Here is a 20562-nt window from a genome sequence, read left to right as displayed (position 1 = left end):
ATAAAGTTTTTTTGTTTTGTGATTTATTAAATGTGGTTATTTATTAGAAAGAGCTGATAGTCTGTCTGGATATAAATCAAATGCATACTCAAAAAGAAAAGAGATATATATTAACTGTATGTGGGTAGTGAGTGATCCAAACCTGAAGCACCAATCCAGCATCATTACTAAACTCCATTGGGGTGAATTTTATCTTGAGAAATCTCTTCAGTATGAAGGCTTTATCAATACACAGTTTGTTGGCATTGATATGATACTGTAGAGTCATTGTTTGAGTCCCTTTTTAAATTAGTTCCTGATGTCAGTTTCATGTTATATGGTTTTGTTTGGGAAGGCATCCATTAGGTTAAATGTTTGGGAGTGGTAGGGTGCAAAATGATTTGGTTTGTGCTGGAAGCCTCGGGGCTAAGATTAAATAAAAACTTCAAACCATGTGTCAATCGCACATTACAAATCTGACATTTTGGGACAAAAGGCTTTTTTTTTCCTACCCAAGTATATAATTTTGACCTTAATCAGCATGACTACTGGCACAAACAGAATCAAAAAGGACAACAACTGAGAATGACAAATAACAGCTATATGCTGCAATTGGATGGGCTAATTATTAAGCAATTGTAAAGAAACAAGAAAAAAAAGTTTTGTTTTAACTTGTCAAAAATGATTATATTATTATTACTACACAAAAACAGTAGTATTAGAGTGGTCTGAGTCTAGCAATATTTGAAAATTACCTACGTCAAGAGTCCACAAAAATGCTAAAGTAAGCAAAAGTTGTAGTCTGGTAACTGTCCATTTTTTGTTATGTTGTGTTTTGTTGTGTTTTGTGGTTGCAAAACAGTAGTCAATTATATAACAAGAAGTCAATGTGCTTTTTTAGATTTTGCGTAAGCTACATGTTTTTGCCTGTTGTTGAATGACACTATCTCTTTAAAATGTATTTTACAAGCAGACAATACAACAAAAAGAATTCTGGGTCATTAAATCTGTCCTGTGAGATGATTAATGCTGTCAAACTGCAATGCCAAATTTTCCATTTTATCATTTTCAATGGAAATATCAATCACAAGCTGGGAGTGCATTAGCAGATAGTGAGGAAATCTTCAGTTTTTCAATACTTGCAGACCATTCACTTGTACCCTCTAAAACCTTGTTATGTAAACACGTTTCCTTTATTGGCAAATTTAAGTTAGGAAAATTGGAATAGATTCTTGGAATACTTAGAAAACTCTGAAGTCCGTTTTGTTTCTAACAATCTGCCAAACGTTTGTTTTTTTCAACAAACCATGTGCTGTGTACCGGTGGTGCAGCATATGTTAAGTTAAAATACTTTTGTTTATGAACGCACGGTCAGAGTTTAAAGCATTCTCAGAAAGTGCATTTGCCCCCCAGTTAAAAGATGTGTTTTAACAGAAAACCTTGCCATGAGCTGTGCCGTAAAAAAAAAAACAAAAAAAAACGGCCATGTGATCCCCAGGTGTAGAGTTTGTAGCAAAGTTCAGATAAACAGTTCTTGTTTACTCTCAGTATTTCAAAACCCTGACATTGTTTTTTATGCCAGGACAAGACATTTATTTATTTGTTTATTTATTTATTTATTTGATTTCATGTATTTTAAAGTGCTGCTTCATTTTCTTTCCTGATATGTAGATCCATTAAGAGGGAGTACAACTGGGCAGTTTGCCAGTTTGAGATCCAGTCATGCCAAAGCTGCTGATTTGAGATGGGGACCCCCAGAGAGAACGACATTAGCTTCAGTATTCCCACATGTTCTGAAGAGAAAACTGTCTGGAGTTTACTGAACTTCTGGGCTGGTAAAGGGAACACTGTTGTGTACACGGGTTGCCTGTGTTTCGCAGTGTTGTCCAGTGTTTGCTAACTTTCACTCATTCGTTTTGTTAGATAAGAAAATAATCAAACCCAGCAATAACATTATGCACTACACCTTGATGTTCCTGTGCAGGTATGAGCTGTAGGTGTTCAGCAAACATTCAGCTGGGCATTGTCAAAACAAAAGGGAACTAACAATGTCAGAGACATTACCAAGATTAATTTTTTAAACACGCTTGCACTCTGAAACAGCCGCAAATCAAAAACATTCGATTTTGTAGACTTTGAATACTTCAACATTTTCTATTTGCATTATCTGGCTGTAATACCATATATAGCAAATGCAGTCCAGATACATGAAAATCTATTCCACATTTGGGAGATGGTACATGAGGCATCGAGGTATTTATAGTGTTCAAAACATTAACGATTTCATTCGTTAAAAAGTTTAGATGTAGCGATGGTCCTGGATTACTTATTTGCCATCTTGAGATATTAGCTGGACCATAATGTAGTTTTGAGATGAATAAGTGGGTCATAGCCATGGAAGGCAATACTGACATGCATGTGGTGAGCAATGTCTCCTGTGTGTCTGTGTACCAGGTTGATGTTACATTGGTTATGACAATTTTTTATGGCGCAGCCTTTTCAGGCCATTTTACTCCGAGGTCATATTTCTCAAACATCTGTAAATCTATCAGGCTCTTATGTAAGTAATTTTCAAATCTGGATGCTATTGTAATTGAAAAGCTGGTAATGCTTCCATACAAGATATAAACAACTTAGATTATATACAGTTCTCTTCCTGGCAGCTTATGTTACAAACCAGATTTGAAAATATTGTCATGTTTTAATTCCACTTCGGAAAGAAACTTAGATATTTGAGTGTTGAAGCGGGTGCAAAAAAAAAAAAAAATTGGAAATCTTCCATTTAAATCTCTGGATGATTTTGTTATAGGTTTCCCTGATGTATTTTAAATATCGCATGACAAAGCTTTCTTGTGGAGTTATAATAAATTAAGTCACAATGAGATGCATATGAAAATAAAAAGAGTGCATGACACATTGACCAACTGCTCTCTTTTATTAGTTTGATCAAATAAACAAATGGGAATGCCTTTTTGAAGAGCTCATGATTGCCCACTAAATGAATACATTTTAAAAAGCACAAGACAGAAGACAGAAGAGGAAGAAAGTATGCCCATCTTACTCATCCAGATGTTAGTAACTTTTGATCCATAAATCTCTTAAAAAGATTTAATGGAAGTACTGGAGGAGCTGAAAACCCCTAATGGTTTTGCACATTGTCCAACACACGACTTCTGAAACAACAATTTCCTCCTATACTTAGCTCATGATGCCTTTTGTCATTTTTTTGCTTGTCGTTTCCCATTCACAATCCCATTTTACTATTGTAAAAGCCCTTGGAGCTCTCCCAGGCCCATCTCTGTTATCTTTCTATGAATCACATACCTGCCAGGAGTTTGCTCCTCTCCAGACTCTTGTTATTTAAGCTATTACATTGCTTTTAAATTCTTGTTGACAATTCTTGTATAATGTCAGCTTTCCTTAATTTGCATTTGCAATCACTGTCTTAAAAGAGAGGACATCAGCACTGAAACACAAACCCAAGAGCAGTTGGAGTGTGGGTAGGAATTTTAAACACGTGGTCAAAATGGCCTCCACATGGGAACACCTGACCGTATTGATGGTTGTACGTTGCACTTAATCAAACCAGGTGCAAGAACACATCTAGAAAGCAGATGCACTTAACATGGCAAACATTAAATTAATGGGAGGTAATGCTAATTTAATATTGATTTCTTATAATGGAATCTATGCTATCCTATGCTGAGTATTCACAAACTGCATGTAGTTCAAAAATCCTCAGTTGGTTGAAAGACAGTTGAGCAATAATCATGTGTTAAGTGAAAGCAGTGACAAAAAAATATTTAAAAATGTGCTGAACAGACCATTCAGTTTAGTCAGTTTGGCCCTAGGTCTCTTAAATCAACAAAGATATCCTGATGAGTTATTGTATGAGGATTATGTTCCAATTCTCTTAACCCTGCTCCAGCTCTCATCTCTAACTGACAACTCAAAGAAAATGGTTTTATATTAATCTAATGGGGATGTTTTTTGATGTTTTGTCTGGTTATGAGTGATATATGATGGACAGGTCACATGAAGATAAAACCAATGAAGTCTTAAATAAAGTAAGATCATTGATGGAAATGGAAAAGAACAAAAACAAAAATCAAATCTAAAGCAGGATCAAAGTTAGGCACTAGCAGCTCTCTCACATTTTCCTTTAATAACCCCTCCATTAAACCATACCATTTCCCATATATGGGAATAAAGTATTCAAAATGAGCATTCAAAATAATACATAACTTACCAATATTTTAAAATACAAATATAACAAACAAAACCTATAAACCTACATACCTTAAGTGCAAAAGAAATACAAATACAAGTGTACTCTCCAAACAAATAATGGCTTGGACCCACTCTTAGGAGCATTATGGTATTGGAGCTGCATAAAAACCCAAAGAAAGATGGCCTCTTTTATAGCCTCCTTGCCCTTACCAAACATGGCCGCCCACATCCGCCCACAAACAAACCAAGGGTAAGTTTAATATTTTTCACTGTGACAGCACTGGGTCATCTGCCTGCTTCTACCAAATTGTTAAAACACAATTAAAGGACAGTATAGAAATGGTCCTTTCAAATTAAAGATACTGAATTTGATGGTCCTTTTACTATAAGACCTTTACCCATCATATACAACATTGTATATAACAGCATTATTCTTGGAGTAGAGTTGCGTCAGGGTGACAAATATGTCTTAAATTCACAACAGCACCACAATTACCACTGGCTCTGAAATGGTTACACAACAACAACAACAGCACTCATCTTATTTGCATTGGTTTGTGCTAAATAGAGCAACTTAATATGGTGTCAGTGATCAGATATAGACCTAATAATGCTGTACATTAAAAAATACATTCTTGTAGCCAGATAAAATACATGGTCACTGCAATTATGCCAATTATTGGAATAATCCATTCTGTGTTTAACGTTGAGCCAATTAGAAATAGTTCAATCTTAAAATCCAGGTCAGGATTAACATATTATACATCCAGAAGAGCTGCTATTATGTGAATTGTATGAGTTGAACTTTTGTTCTAATGCAAAGGAATAATCATCCAATTGAAGATTAAAACATTCTGTGTGTCTCTATTTACCTAAATGGTACATCACTTCACATCCAACAGCATCCTCAAAATAAAATGAACAAATCAATACTATTAAGACACCTACCAGTATGCGATTACATTTCACATAGGGGTGCAATTGTTGTAATGGAACTGAGATTGCAACCTTCTGCTGATTTTATTGTCTGAAATAAAATAAATATTCTCTGTTGCATAATCTGGTACATGTGGTGTACTGCAAAAAATTGGCTGCCCTCGGGGGTGCTTGGACTGAAATTAAATGGAAGAGTTAAGTGGTTCAACAGAGGTGTTTTCATTCCCTCATTTGTTCTTTCCATATTTACAAATTGTACTACAAACCCACCAACAGGCCACGTCATGCCTTGAATTAAAAAGGTCACAGATTAATTAAACACTTGGATTTCTGTAGGAACAATTGTGCATTCACTACCTCCTTGCAATTGTTGACTACCTTCAAATGGTATAGATTGTTTAAGCAATGAAAGCAACATTTTGTTTTCTAACGAAGTCAAATATTGTCATTATCTTACTGACAGGATAAACCAATGGGTATAACAGAAAACACATTATTGGCTAACATAAAATTGTGAATATAACATCATGGGAATTCATGTCATTAAAAAAAAGCTCCTCTTAGAAACAAATTAAGTATAATCGGAGTCTAGTTGAGGAGTCACAGTTACATGTGTTGTGTAGACATTTGCTTTTCTGGAATAAAGTTAGACTAATTCATGACCAAAGCTTTACCTAAGTCTTTTTAAAGCCAGAGTATGATCAATTTGCCTGTCATTCATTACTAGATTAAAAGGTGATCACAGATGTAAAGGACACAAATGTTGATTGTCAAAAGATTGTCAAAATTTCTTCAGACAGCTTCTTGATTATATTTTAGCAATTAACCTAATCTGAAATATCAAGCTTGCTGTACTCAAAAGAAGGCAGCAGAAATGAATGCCAAAAATGAATGCAAATTAATTTTCACAGAGGTAATACATTTGCACAATATTTATTTTAAATGTTTATCAAATGAAGCAGACTTCTGAAATTTCTTGGGCAAAAGAAAAAGCAACAGCTCAACAGCATGCAACTGGTTTGAATCTTTGCATAGACATCACATAGACATTTACAAATGTTGAATACAACTGACAGTTTGAAAACCTTCAATTTTGGCTTGACTTTGACATGAAACCAGTGTTCTCCCGAAGCTAAGCCTTATAAAATGTTGGCTTAATGCTGTTTTAAGGGATGAACATCAGATATAGTAACTATAAATCTAGATATGTACACTTTGTAGTGTTTTTTTAAGTGAGTCCGCCTCGCTGACGCGGCACACGTACATGTGGTGCCCACATGCAAGAACAAAACAGACCATTTTATGATCATACCTATAGGACTGTGAGGTATATTTATGGCAAGCATACTCTTCTAGTTCTTTCTGCCTGATCTATATTGCTTTTACCCATTCACACCTGGATAAGAGTGATCATTGGGCTAAATGTGGAACAGGTGGAGACTTTTAGACTGACTTTTGTCTCAGTAGTTGGTTATGTAACCGGATGAAAGATGCCTGCACAACCAGTGCTACCTTGTGGAATTTGTGGCTGTTTTTCATATATTTATAAAATAGAATCATGGATTTATTCTCTTCACCTTTCCAGTTAGAGAAGTCAAGCATTTGATGTTTCCAAATGTTTCCTATGGTGATATACAGCATTGCAGACTTTGTTGGCATGGTGTACCAATATTTGTAAATAGGAATGAGGGAGAGAATTTAATGAGGGAATGTCACGTGACACTTCAGTTTTGGTTACTGCGGTGATTGTGCACTAATTACTACAGTATGTGGTATGGCTTACTAATGTCCATGGCATAGATTTCATTGTCAGCATCAGAGCTGTCCTAGAACACATGCCTGTTTTTCAAATTTTCTCAGAGGAGACAAGTAGTTTAACAATAGCTTTGCATTCAAATTTAAGTGTAAACCATTGCATGAGCCAAGTGCTTTTATTCTATGACAGAATACAAGGAAAATGAAAAGATGGTGTCAATACCTTCCCTTTATGCTAAGCAGCCAATGTTGGCATGCATTTCCCAGACAATTTCATGGTCAACTACTGACCTTTTCACCAGCACTCGATATCCCCAGTAGACAATAGCGTCTTTGCTCACAGTGCAAAACTATCTCTTTGTCAGCCTCGCTCAGTCTGATAATGAAAATACCACATGCACACATTGATAATCCTGCAGTTGGGCACTTCACATGATATGGCCCATATGTTTATTCTTTAAATTATTGGCATACCTGCCTGTCTAACCACCATTTGCAACCACAAACTTCCTTCTGGTAGAACACTTACTGTAATGTAATGCAGTGCGCCACATGGAATGAATTGTTTTGTGTGTTAGCAAAGCATGGTTGCACTCAATAACATTGTAAAACTCAATATATTAATACACATTTCTTCTACAAAATATTTAAATAATGCCATCTTTTTTTATAAATGTGCTACTTATGTAGGTTACCCACTCAAAACCATATTCTGAAAACTGGTGTGTAATGAGTTGATTAAAAATACCTTTTTCCACATGAATAGTTTTACAACATTAATAAATGTATCAGCCAAAATCCAACATGGTGGCAGTTCAGTACATTAGCTTTATGTCTCCAACATACATTGTAATGTCTTTCAGAGACGTAATTTCTCTAGAAAGCAGTAAAGCGATTGATGGGAGTAGAATGTATGCCCGGGTTTCCCTTTGAATTAGCCTAGTTCTTGGGTTATGTAAGAAAATACTTTGTTTAATTCAAAACGGCTTTGCATTTGATGAGGCCCAATGCATTAAACCTGAAAACACGGTTATGTGAAGAACTCCTTTTCTCTCTGGCCAGGAGAGTCGGTCTCTCATTGTTTCCCAAAAAAAGCTGATTAATCTATACACATTTGTGCAGCTGTTCTTCCTGTTAAATTCCTCAGTCAGTGTCATTTTGTCTACTGCCTCCGGAAAATCAAATGATTATTTAATGGAGCTGTACAAAACTGATTTGAGTGCAAAACTGTCTTGGAGAACAATCTACCTCAAAGGCTTAATTGATTAATGAAGAAATAACAATATGTGCAATTGACAATTATGTCTTTAGTTTGGAGCTAATGCATCTTAAAATTGTTTTGTTTCTTCAAATCTTTGTGTCCTTGCTGTTTAAGTTATAATTAAAAAGGGCTCAGATATCATTGCTAGTATTGTGATGCCTGCAGGAATATCATTGCCTTTCCTCTCTCCCTTTCTGATATTTAAGCCCAGATGACGATTTCAGAATGCAATTTTTATTATTAATATTATTACGTAAGTCTTGGGTAGCAAAGTGGAAAGAATAAGTATGACGGATGAACTGTGGTCATGACTGAATGACATTTACTTCTTTCGGCACACTTACCTTTCTTGTTTATTTGTTTTTTCCTTCTCTCATGCACACAATCAAAAAGTCTCCTCTGCGTTATCGCTTACACTTTAATTCCAGGACCTGCAGATAATGATAGTATCTCTGTGGTATGCAAAGATGTCTCTCTTGTACTCTACTTGCCAATGGGACTCTTGGAAATGATTCATGTCTTGTAAGGTTAGGAAATCCTATAAGACGATGTGTTTTTATTCTAACTCTGTTTTGTTTTTTCCCCTGAATGTTTGTATGCATCTCCAAATCCATGCTTAAGACTTTAAGCACACTTTAAGGATAAAGAAAACTCTTCATAATATTGAACCTCTGCTTCCAGTAAAATGCTCTGAGCGATTGGAATGTGGGAAGTGCTTGGAGCCTTTTATTCTTTTATCAGTACATCTCCTTAAAGGCAACTTACTTTAGGGCATTTGATCATACAGATACAGAACATGTTCACCTCCTATAGGAGGGAGATATTTGTATGAACCAGGTATTAAATAATGTGTACATGTACACTTCTGGGGAATGTGATCTGTAAGCCTGCAGGACTTGGATGGTTTTCTCATTAACAATTGGTATGCAGACACAACTGTTTCTTCTCTTTACACTGGACTTGCTTTACAGATGAGAATGGAGTGTCCTGGTGAATTCATTAAATTATTACAGTGTACAGTAGGGATTCAAAAAATGTCATACCTCAACCTGTGAGACATTAAACTAAAACATAATTCACCTTGGTCATGTATACAAGCACCTCTATACCTAGTATTATTGACTAGATGCATGTTTTTAGTTTGTTTTTATTTTCTGAAAAATCATGGCTTATAAATGCACCCTTGATTTAATATAATAACACCTAAAATGGGGTTATTTGTTTTGGCATTGTGCCCATGCTCACAACAGCCATTAATGACAGACTGAATTTATGAATTACATAATTCCCTTTTGACGCCACACATTGATTTTGACACCACACAAAGCAAGCCCCTGAAAAAAAAAGATTTGAAAATTGTCAGTATGCCAAAAAAATTGCCTGGAGTGCAAATCGCAAAATTAAAAGGGAAACAAAAAGCACAATAAGGAGAAAGCATACGCAAGAAAGAACACACACACACCCGCACAAAGGACAAGCTGCACCCAGAATAGGAGATTGCTGCACAAACATGTTTTCTTTGTTGTAAGGTGAATTTGATTTGAAGTGGCTGCTGCCACCAGGTGCAGACTGCTGCCTAGGTGAGAAAGTGTTAAAGGGAACATTACTGGTTTGACTCATTTCGGAAACCAAGGCTTTACGCAGAGATTACAGCTGTTGTCTTGTTTAATTATCAGGATTTTTTCTTTTAAAGATCTATTTAAAAGTAGATACAACACAACAGCTAATTAATATGAATAAAATAGAATAGAATAAAATAATGTACTTCAATCTGTGAGAGGGAAGTCTCTTGAATATGTATGCTGTAATGCTGAAGAAATCAAAGTACGCGTTCTTTGCTGCGATCCACACCGTATTCTGGGTGTTTTCTTAAAATAATTTAGATCTGGGTTTTATGTTGTCATCACTCGAGAGCTATTTGGCATACTTGTCAAACAAAGCCTGCCTTTTGTTTTATTACACAGAAAACTACATTGCCAAAGGCTGTGCATATTTGTTATCATCATTCTTCTAAGGTGCTTCTTGTACAGCTAGAACAGCTGGTTATATCATTAAACCTGCTCAAATATAACTGACAGAACACATTAGCTGCTATTCTAAATGTTGAAAGTGCTTTTAGATAAGTATACATAGATAGATAATTACTTTAGGAAAAGTAGGGATGTGTGGTTGTACTCAAAGTAATAGACATCTTTCTGTCCTCACTCCCATTTGAAAATACAGTAATTAACATAATTTCCTTGTTTTGTTAACCTTTTCATAGCATCTTTATTCTGGATGCATTAGTATGGATATTTTGTACACCACTTTGCATTGAAGTTATTGGAATAAATGACCATTGTGACATTTCAGCAGGGTAATCTGAGCATTTAGCATTTGCTGATGAACTTTATATTGGTCTTTGCTGAAATGAACGATAATTAGAACTTCACTTTGCTATGTAATTTCAGATTCAATTTGTATCCTTTGCATATAAGTCTGCTAAGTCTTATTTTTTAGACGATGGGGGGGGGGGGGGGGGGAGGGTTTACATAGGTAAAGCTCTTGCTCAAGAGTATAACAGCAGTGTCCTGAGTACTGAACCCACAACCCTCTGCTCAGGATTCCAGAGCCCTGACCCCTACGCCACAATGTTGCCCGTAGTATTGGCATAATCAAAAGCACTATCACTAAGAAGTGGTGACATGGCATGTATTTGCAGCAGAATGTGGCCCAGGTCACGCTACCATTTGTGCAGCCTGAGTGCATGGCTGCTGGAATGTCTCAAGTGTTAGGTCCTTTCTGTTAAATTAGATTTTCCATGGTTTAAAAAGAATTTAGCAAATAACCTGAATCCCTTTTGTGTGTGTGAATGTCCTTGGCAAGGTCTGTGCATTTCTACCTTGTTCCATTAAAGGCCATAACAAGTGGCTTCTGAAATGTCAATAAAATCTGGAAAGTCAATTACATAATATTTCACTTCCTGTAGTTTTTGAATTTTGTACCCATTTTCCAGCTGAGAAGTCCTGAGCTGAAACCTAGCCCTATACACAACTGCAACGTATTAAAAAATGTATAGCAGTATCACAAAGGTTTCTAAACTCTTGAAAGTACCCAATGCATATTAATACAACTAACACAAACCATGTATGTGTACAATTACAGAAATACCCAATTTTATTAACCAGAAAAGTCCCCAAATTACCAAAGGTACAACTGACATTTTCTTAGATACATTGCAGTTGGTTTACACAGTGTAGTGAATGTAACAACATTTATTCATCTGTATGTCAGTGCTATTCAAATGCTTTCTCAATTCTCAATCATTTATTTTTTTCAACTCTTCAGGCCTTTTCCACTCATTTTCCCCAGCCTTAAGATTTCCTTTCATTTTCCTCAGTTAATACACCAGTGAAAGGACAGGTATCTGCATTAATAATGATAATGATAATATTTTAAAAAGCATAGGCAGGATACCCCACTACAAATATTAAGAATGCCGTAGTACATTTGTGTTCCATACAATACATGCCTAATTATGTGGAAGGAGAAATGACTCCCTTAAGGTCAAGTACGTGTTGTTTAACGTTCTGATGATGTATACAATTGATGAAATGTTATAGACATGCTCTGTTATCTTTTTGTTTAGGAAAATTACTCAGACATGGGTGTTGCTACAGGGTGAGAGCTATGTGAGGCACAGGCCTGACAAAACAAACTAAACAAAAACAAAAAAAGCCAGGGAAGGTGAGTTATGGGTCATTAAGACCAATTGAGTGAAGAGAGAGGAGTATTTGAATCTGCTTAAGAATTGAAAGCCAAGCATTACGACGGGATGTTTACCCTAAGAATAAAGGTGTATAACCACAGAGTATGGGAGGAGAAGGATTACCAATGGTATTGGATATTAGGTCAGCCTTTACTTCACATTCACTTCAATTGTTACTTACATACTGTCTGGAATATAATTGGAGATTCCTAAGAAAACTAAACCCCTCTACAGGGCATTACTCAGTCAATGTCTCAAAGGAGACAAATTACACAAGATGGTCATCACTGATTTTAGGGGCTTTTCTAATGGTGATTCAGCATAGTATTCCTGACCCCTCTTTCCCTGTGGGAGTGAATTTTCCAACACAAAGTCTGGGATACATTTGCTTTTTTAAATGTGTCCATTATAATTTTAAACAAATTTGTCTTTAGTGGCTGCATTGCTATTCTTTAAACAAAGCCCATTTGCATTACCATTTATCTTGCTTCTGGTATTCTTTTTTCCTCTATATGCACTACAACCTAGTCAAGTTGCCTGCCAGGGTTCAGGGTTTTGTTTCCTAAAGCTGTCTGCAGGTTTTGTGTTGACCAGACCACAAGTCAAATGAGGTCATTTCAGAAAGTCACAGGTGGCTGATGGATACAGTAGACATTTCACGGCCTGAGACTTTCCTCCTAAATATTTGCCGCAAAGCAGCTAACTGAATGCAAAATTAATATCTAGGAATTTGTAATGACATTATCTGAATTATTTCCCGGAAATGTTATTATATATATATATATATATATATATATATATATATATATATATATATATATATATATATATATATATTAAGTGGTTAACATGGCATATAGGGCACATTTTGTATGTGGTTTTGGAGGGAGGAAATGGTCAGAGACAATTGCATTGTGCTCTGGTGTCCCATAAAAATCAAAATTAGTGATTTCATGGGACGTTTTCCATGGGAATAAAACTTTCCATATGCTGTTTAGTCATATACGACATCAATTAAAATGTAATGTGAGACCTCAATGCATTTTACAAGCTCTCACTACATCAGTGATACTACAGGAGCATTCATGCAGTGTCAAAATAGTGGTATTGCCTGTGAGTGGAAATGCCTGTCTATAGACACTTGTATGCACTCTCTCTAAGATTGATTTTCAATGTAAAATATCGTAATGCAAAAACCTTTCAATTCTCTCGTACTGGACAGGTTCAAAGAAGTGTGGTTCATAGACTCACTTTGCATCCACTTTGCAGCTAGAGAAAGACTTTTAACAGTGATGAATTCTAAATGTGTAACTGCAGACAAGCTTACCAGGCATGTTGACTCTTTTAGGTGATATTATATAAAAAAAACGGTTTGTGTGTCTTAGCCAGGAAAACTTAAGTCTTAAAATGGAAAAATGCAAATAAAGACGACATACTATATGGTAGCTCACAGGAGGATTTTAGCAAGTTCCAGAAAATACAGAGCCAGAAATTCTACAGGATTTGGAAGGGAAAACATGCAGACTATTTTTTGTTTCATGTCAGTCTCCTGTGGCTAATACTGTGTCTCTGATTAGCAGTCTACTAGCTACATGTGCTGGTTCCCTTTATGATTCATACATTTAATGCCATAACATCAAGATAGATGTCTTCCTATCAGGATGACTAACTGACGTACTACTTGGTACATATGGTGTTCCCTGACTCGTGATTAACAAACAAAGGGGTCAGTAAAAACTACATGTTAAGAATTTTCTTTTTTACATTTGATTCATGATTATCAAGCAAACACTGTGAAAAACTACATATCTTATTTAGACATGTTTTTAGTCTATTTGCTGTTCTCTTGCTTTTAATTCCTAACTCCTGTTCAAGGAGTTTCTAAGGACACTACTGATAGATTAATTCCAGAAGTTAGATCACATTATTTTTCAGCACTTGGCAAAGGTTTTATTGAGGGTTATTACAGCTTGGCTCACTATCTCTGAGATCATTCAATGCACAGTCCCTGCTCTTATATATGATTAGAGACGTGGCAGGCTCTTTGTCTATTATTTAATATAAATAATCAGCTACTTAATTGGGTAAATGAAAAACACATTCTGCTTTTAAGCAGCTTTTCAGGTAGATTTAAAATCTTCAGAGAATGGATATAGAAATCTCTGAGCACTGGATAGTAGATGGTTAACTGAGACTTTTGTGTATAATGCTCTGCCCTGCTTCACATTCCTTCATGTTATTCCAAATAGCTAGATTTCTGTGGCTATTTTTACATAAAATTGTATTCTTAACAACAATAACAAAGCATGCATATATGTGTAGAATAGATGTAGAATATTATGTGTCATTACTGTGTCATGTATCATTTTGCTGTCCCAGTCAACATCAAATTGTTGTCTGAACTGTAGTTTGCAAGTTTATCACTTTTGCAAATCTTTCCCAGAGTTTCTAGACTATTAAATTTGGGCGTAAGTTAGCAAGGGATTATGAAGAATGCATAGCCTGAAGACATGTTTACAGCAACTACAAATATTAACCTCTATCAAGTGCATTAGAGTGGAAAAAGATAATGGCAAAGGCTGAGGTGGCGTCCCTTGGATATAAATCTTCCCTTGTATACCTAGTGTCATACTCCTGTATTTTCATACATTTCCTTAATTGTAACCCCCCACCCCCCAATAACAAATAAACAAGCAAAGAAATATGTATCTGCCAAGGCAAAAACCCACAGATTTTCCCAAGGAAAGTTACATAGTGAGTGAAGCAGAGATGCCCATTTCTTAAAGTAAGAGTATAGAAAATAGTCTGTACACAGGATTAAAAGTCTTTCAAGGTAATGCATTGGACAGACAGTGTATCCTCATTGTAATATTATTCATGGTTTGTATACATGTTAATTTCACATAAAGGAATCATTTTATATAGAAATAAAACTACAAAAGCAATGGGCCAGTGAATAGATAGATTTTCACAATTCATATCTCAAAGTGTTGATACACTTTTGAGAATAATACACACAAATCTAATTACTAAAACTCGACATATATCAGATGAAATATTACATTCCTCCAAGAAACTTTGGTAAGATCAAGATGTGCTGTGTACGGAATTTCTAGTATTTCTCAAATGACATTGCTCCCATGGCACATCTATACCCCTATAAAAGCACCAAGTAACCATTCTCCCCTGAAGGTCAGTTGCCACTTCACATAACAGTGTGTTGACAGTAACCACTGCACAACTTGGAGATTATTCTATGTGGAGGCTTAACAGATGCCCTATACAAGAGCTCATTTGCAATTAGGTTTACTGACCCAATACTTTTGTTTTTACATATCATTAACAACAGACCTAAGAGAAGTTACGATTTTTGACATTTCTGAGTATTACTGTTCTTATTAAGCATCCACTGGCTTTGCAAACAGGACCAATGTGCAAAGACTAAGCCAAAGTAGAATATTTCACTCTGACTACAAAAGGACTGTGGTCTGTGTTCAAAAGTGTAATGATTTTCACATGTTCCTCAAAAATATGAAAATGGCATTGTGCTTTTCTCAGAACCCTTATGTATGTGCTCTCTGACACGGTTTCAGACGCTGTAGAGCTGGAGAATCTTAGGGACTGATGTTGTGGATGGTCTAGAATGGTGGGGCCCTATCTAATGCCTCCTGTAGCTTTTCAACAGATGGCTCACGTATTCAAGTTTTTTTTTTGGTATGGAATAGGTACATGTAAGTATATATACATAGTCACACAAGTATCTCTGTTATAAATACATTCTCATGAACAATGATTTTTGGCAGCAATTGGGAGAGACTGAAAACCACAGGTTTTTTTTTCTTGAATTTTTTAAGAATGTTTAATTGTTAGTTAGGTGCTGACTCATCTGAATTTTTGCCAGGTTTCTTGTTATCCTTTTTTTTTCTTCCCCTCTACCTCACTTTTCTTGGTTTATCCCATGTCAGTTTCAGATCTGTTCTCTGCACAACACTAAACACTTAAAGTGTAATTCTGTTTGACACTTTTTTTCAAAATGCTTTTTTCCGTCTCTGTTTTTGGTTGTTTTTGTAACTCTCTGCCGATGCTCGGTCCTTTGTTGTGATTCTTCACGTCTGCAGTTGATTCTGGTTAAATACACGCGTTACCATATCCCTTGGTTAGTCAACCTTTTCCACTTTCCTTTCCAGTCGAGAGTTTCTTTGTCTTCTTTCATACTGCTTTATTTTTCTCATATGTTCTGTATTTTATCCCTGTGAAATAGCAATTTGCTTCGGGACTGTCTGCTCTCTTACTCTCCTCCATGCAAGCACTTGATAGCCATTCTTCTCTTGTCATCTCTTGTGACCAAGGATTTTTTGTCTGTGTAACCCTCTTTCATTCTTGCTCATTTTTCATCTATATATTGACTGTTCCATATTCCATATTCCTTCTAATAAAACCTTAATACCCCTTCTCAACACTGTATTCCATCAAATTGTGCATTTATTTAAACTGACAATAGAAAAGGCAGTGAAGACAGATAATAAAGCAGATGCATATTACACAAAACCTCAGAAAAGAAGATACCTTTTGTTTTGGGTTTCAGATTTGCTTTGGTCTGGTTTATCAAATTAAGAACATGCTCTCATGTGGTTTTAATAGTTGCCAATGTTATGCCTGACAGTCTTTGTACTCATACAACATCAAAGCTGACTTTAACAGGTTCCCAGAAATAGGAATTTCCCTTAAAGGAAAACAGGCCATGCATAGATGATGATTACAGATTTTATTGAAAGACAATAAATACATTCCATGATACAAGTGTGTTTAATTAAATATTTTTTACATTGTGTAAACTAGAATTTATTGGGAGCACTACTTGATGGTGCTCCTGTTCCTTTGGATAACACAAAGCTTTTTTTTTATTATTATAATTTAGCATTCCTGCCCTAGACTGTATGAGAGTCCCCCACCCCCGCCGCCAGCTCATTTTTGTAAAGACGTGCCAGTTTTTACAGGGAACTACAGTGTTCACATAATTAGCATTCTGTAAAGGAAGAGTCTCCCTATCATGTTTCCATATTAATTACAATATTAAATGGAGCGTCAAGGATGGGATCAAATAAAAATGCTCAATATGCTCTGATAGGCCTAGAGCTGTAAGGTTTCTTCTAGTGCCAACCTACATCATCAAAGACTGTATTTTCAGATGTACAGATGTGTCAGTCATAACAGGTCTGGAGGGATTTAAAATGTAATCTAGCAATAACAACTCCAATAATCTAAGGGTGTGGAATACGGAAACAAATAGTCTGTGTGTTTGTAATGGGTGGAATTTACACTTTATTATTCTGGTTCATTACTTACTACACTAACAATATAAACACAGCATACAATAATTTCAAAGATTTTACTGAGTTACAGTTCATTGAATCAGTCAATTAAAATAAATTCATTAGGCCCTAATCTATGGATTTCACATGACTGGGGCATGGATCAAAAAACCAGTCCGTATCTGGCATGACCACCATTTGCCTTATGAGTTGATTGGGCTGTCGACTGTATAATGTTGTCCCACTCCTCTTTAATAGCTGAATGAAGTTGCTGGATATTGGTAGGAACTGTAACATGCTGTTGTACACGCCGATCCAGACAAATTCTCTAAAAAAGACGTTGGAGGCGGTTTAAAGTTGAGAAATTAACATTAAATCCCTGTAGTCAGCATGCCAATTGCACACTCCCTTAAAACATGAGACATTTCTGGCATTGTGTTCTGTGACATAACTGCACATTTTAGAGTGGCCTTTTATTGTCCCCAGCATAAAGGTGCACCTGTGTAATGATCATGCTGTTCAATCAGCTGCTTGATATGCCACACTTATCAGGTGGATGGATTATCTTGCCAAAGAAGAAATGCTCACTAACGGGGATGTAAATACATTTGTGCACAACATTTGAGAGAAAGAAGCTTTTTGTGCATAAGGAAAAATATGGGGATCTTTTATTTCAGTAAAACATGGGACCAACACTTTACAAGTTTGTTGCATTTATATTTTAGTTCACTACAAAATACATTTACATACATTTCCACTGGTCCTAGACATACTGCCCATGAATACATTGTGTATAGGCTTGTGCTCTGGGGAGATTGATTGATCTGTTAAAGCCTGCAAATTGTGAAGATGTGGGAGGGTTCTTGATTAAAACTACTGTGGTGCTGTGCTGGGTGGGGTACAAAAAGGCCACCAAGAAGCGAAGAATAAGCACTCAGGAGCACAAGACCTTCAGTACTCTTCTGGTTGGCTTAAAAGCAGGAAGATAGCATGCATTGTTTGTTGGGAGAATTGGAGCAGGAAGGTGTGTGTGACTTAGAAACAGAGAGGTTTACATTTTGCTTGGACTTGGACTTGATTCGGGATTTCAGCTTGGATTGTTTGCTAGGGTCTTTGTTTGTGTTATTGTTTTATGCATAGAGAGGGAGCAGGAATAAAAGTTCAGGTAGGCTCAAATAGATGCAAGGTTTTGGTTTGGTTTGGTTTTCCTGCACTTTCACTGAGCGCTGTAGTTGGTGTATGACAGGTCTGGGGGACATGGGCAGTCCATGAAAATGAACTAAAAGGTCAATCAAGAATGTCTTTACAGGAAACCTCAAATGAACGGATTTAACCTCTCATTTAGTGTCTTCAGTCCGAATCCCGTGTAGTTCTTTAATCTCCCCTACCTTTCCAGATCACTGGCACATTCCTGCAGCTCTTGGACGTGTGCACGTTTTGTTCTCACTGAGCGAGTAATCCAGGATAAATGCAAAGAGAAGGGCAAAAGTGAAGGAATGTTGGCCCCTCAGTGCAGCACTACTGCGGGGGGAATTTGCCACCATTGCTGTAACCTCCTCATCCAGCCTCCCTCCCAGGGTGTTTGAACTAATCTGACAAGTTCAGCTCAAGTAGCTAATTTCCTTTCCTGAACTACAAGAAGTAGCCTGTCAATGTGCCCTGCTGTAGTATTTCAGAAGCTTGAAACTCATTGTGCTATGATAATTTAATAAACAAAATAGATTATAAAGGATGAACAAGGGTGAAGTAAAAGAGGCCAGCACATTTTTCAGAATCAAAAACCACCCTTATTGTTACAGGCTTCGACATCCAAGTTGTAAAGTTTTCAGTTTTAACGGACTGCCTTAAAATATTCCAGTAATGCAGAAATGGTTTGTGAATCAGGCCTATTGTCCTTCAGATTAGGTACCTGTTAGTAGTAAATTTTTTACGAGTTTACTTAATCTTCCCTCCTTACATGATACTACCAAATTAGTTGTCTTCAATGTTTTATTGTTGTTTGTATAACCGTGTCTCTACATTATTAGATAAAGTACAAATAATACATCTTTTGAATGGTGAGCATGATTAAACTAGTTCAAATTGCTGTAGGTAAGACATTGATTGACAAGAGAGATAAAGCAGAGATAAAAACCTCTGGATCATTAAACTTCTTAACTTGTTAAGTTATTCTATCATTTTTCATCAGTGCTGTGTTGTACAATCTCTGAAACTGCAGTGTTTCTTTGTTGCTTTCTGTTAACTGTAGTTTGAACAGCCATGCACATAATCGAGGGCTTGATTCTTCTACATCATTTTAATATTCAGTGTATGAACATATAAGACAAGACATCCATCCTCTTTTTTAGAAGTTTTATCTTTTCAGTTTCATTGTGAACACGAGAGACATCCATTTTCTGATGATGACGTGGAACCATTGACACATCTTTAGTATCCTACAATGCATTATTGTGTAATTGCTCAACTGTAGAACAAGTAAAAATTGAATTAAGACAATAAACCAACAATTTAATACCATCCCGATATTAACATTTGTTCCATCTGCAAGTATATTCAGGAGGAGATAGCTCCAGGCATTTAGATATCCATGAAAACATGTTATAAAATGTGTAGACAGGGAGAGGTGAAGAGAGGGAGTTGAACCTTGGCAGCTGGAATGAACATTTGGAAAGATAGGAAGAGAACGATCAAACAAGTCAATCAAAACTTCCAGAAGCAGAGAGAGAACAGGAGGTAATCCTCCGAGTCAAAAACAGGTGAAAGGTCAAAAACAAATAGGATGGAGGACAGTGAATGACCGTGTTTCTGTGGAGTGAGTGGGATGGAAAACCAGACTGTAAAGGGTCAAGCAATAAGCATTTCTTGTTTTGATTGACTAAAGGACTGTATTGAATTATGTTTTGCTTTGTAAGGAGGAACTATGTATCAATAATATTTCCTGATTATGTGCTATCCACAGTTACCAAAAACATGGACCTGAAGGCCTCTCCTTCAAGCTTAATCAAGATAATTTTCCACTGGGAATATTCCAATAAATGTATTTGTTTCTCTATATTCAGTCCGGGATTTCTGGATTAAGTTTAATTCACCTGAATAATGAAATGTCCAGTATATTTGACTGCTTTAGGCTATATATCCTAATTGCTTACAACACTACACATTGGATATTGTTCATTCATCCATTTGTTAAATTGGCTCATCGTCATAAAATTAAATAAAATCTCAACATAAACACCATCAGCAGATGAACCGCATCATGTTAACAAACCAAGAATCTCTACTTTATCAAAATATGGAACATGGCCTAATCTTTTTAAACAAGAAAGCAGCTTAGCTACATA

The 20562-nt window shown here is 36.1% G+C and overlaps 1 long non-coding RNA gene across 1 annotated transcript in view; it reads left to right on the top strand.

The window, feature by feature from the left end:
• Positions 1-4413: 4413 nt before the first annotated feature.
• LOC136717176 (uncharacterized) overlaps positions 4414-20562 on the top strand; it is a 110572-nt gene continuing 94423 nt past the window's right edge. The window contains exon 1 of the long non-coding RNA XR_010805193.1: positions 4414-4459. This is a non-coding gene — a long non-coding RNA (uncharacterized LOC136717176). The remainder of the gene's footprint in view (positions 4460-20562) is intronic.

This window comes from Amia ocellicauda, chromosome 21 (assembly GCF_036373705.1).
Source record: "Amia ocellicauda isolate fAmiCal2 chromosome 21, fAmiCal2.hap1, whole genome shotgun sequence".
NCBI classification, from domain to species: domain Eukaryota; kingdom Metazoa; phylum Chordata; class Actinopteri; order Amiiformes; family Amiidae; genus Amia; species Amia ocellicauda.
The sequence above is the reverse complement of the archived record's forward strand: the minus strand, read 5'-3'. Positions and strand labels throughout refer to the sequence as shown.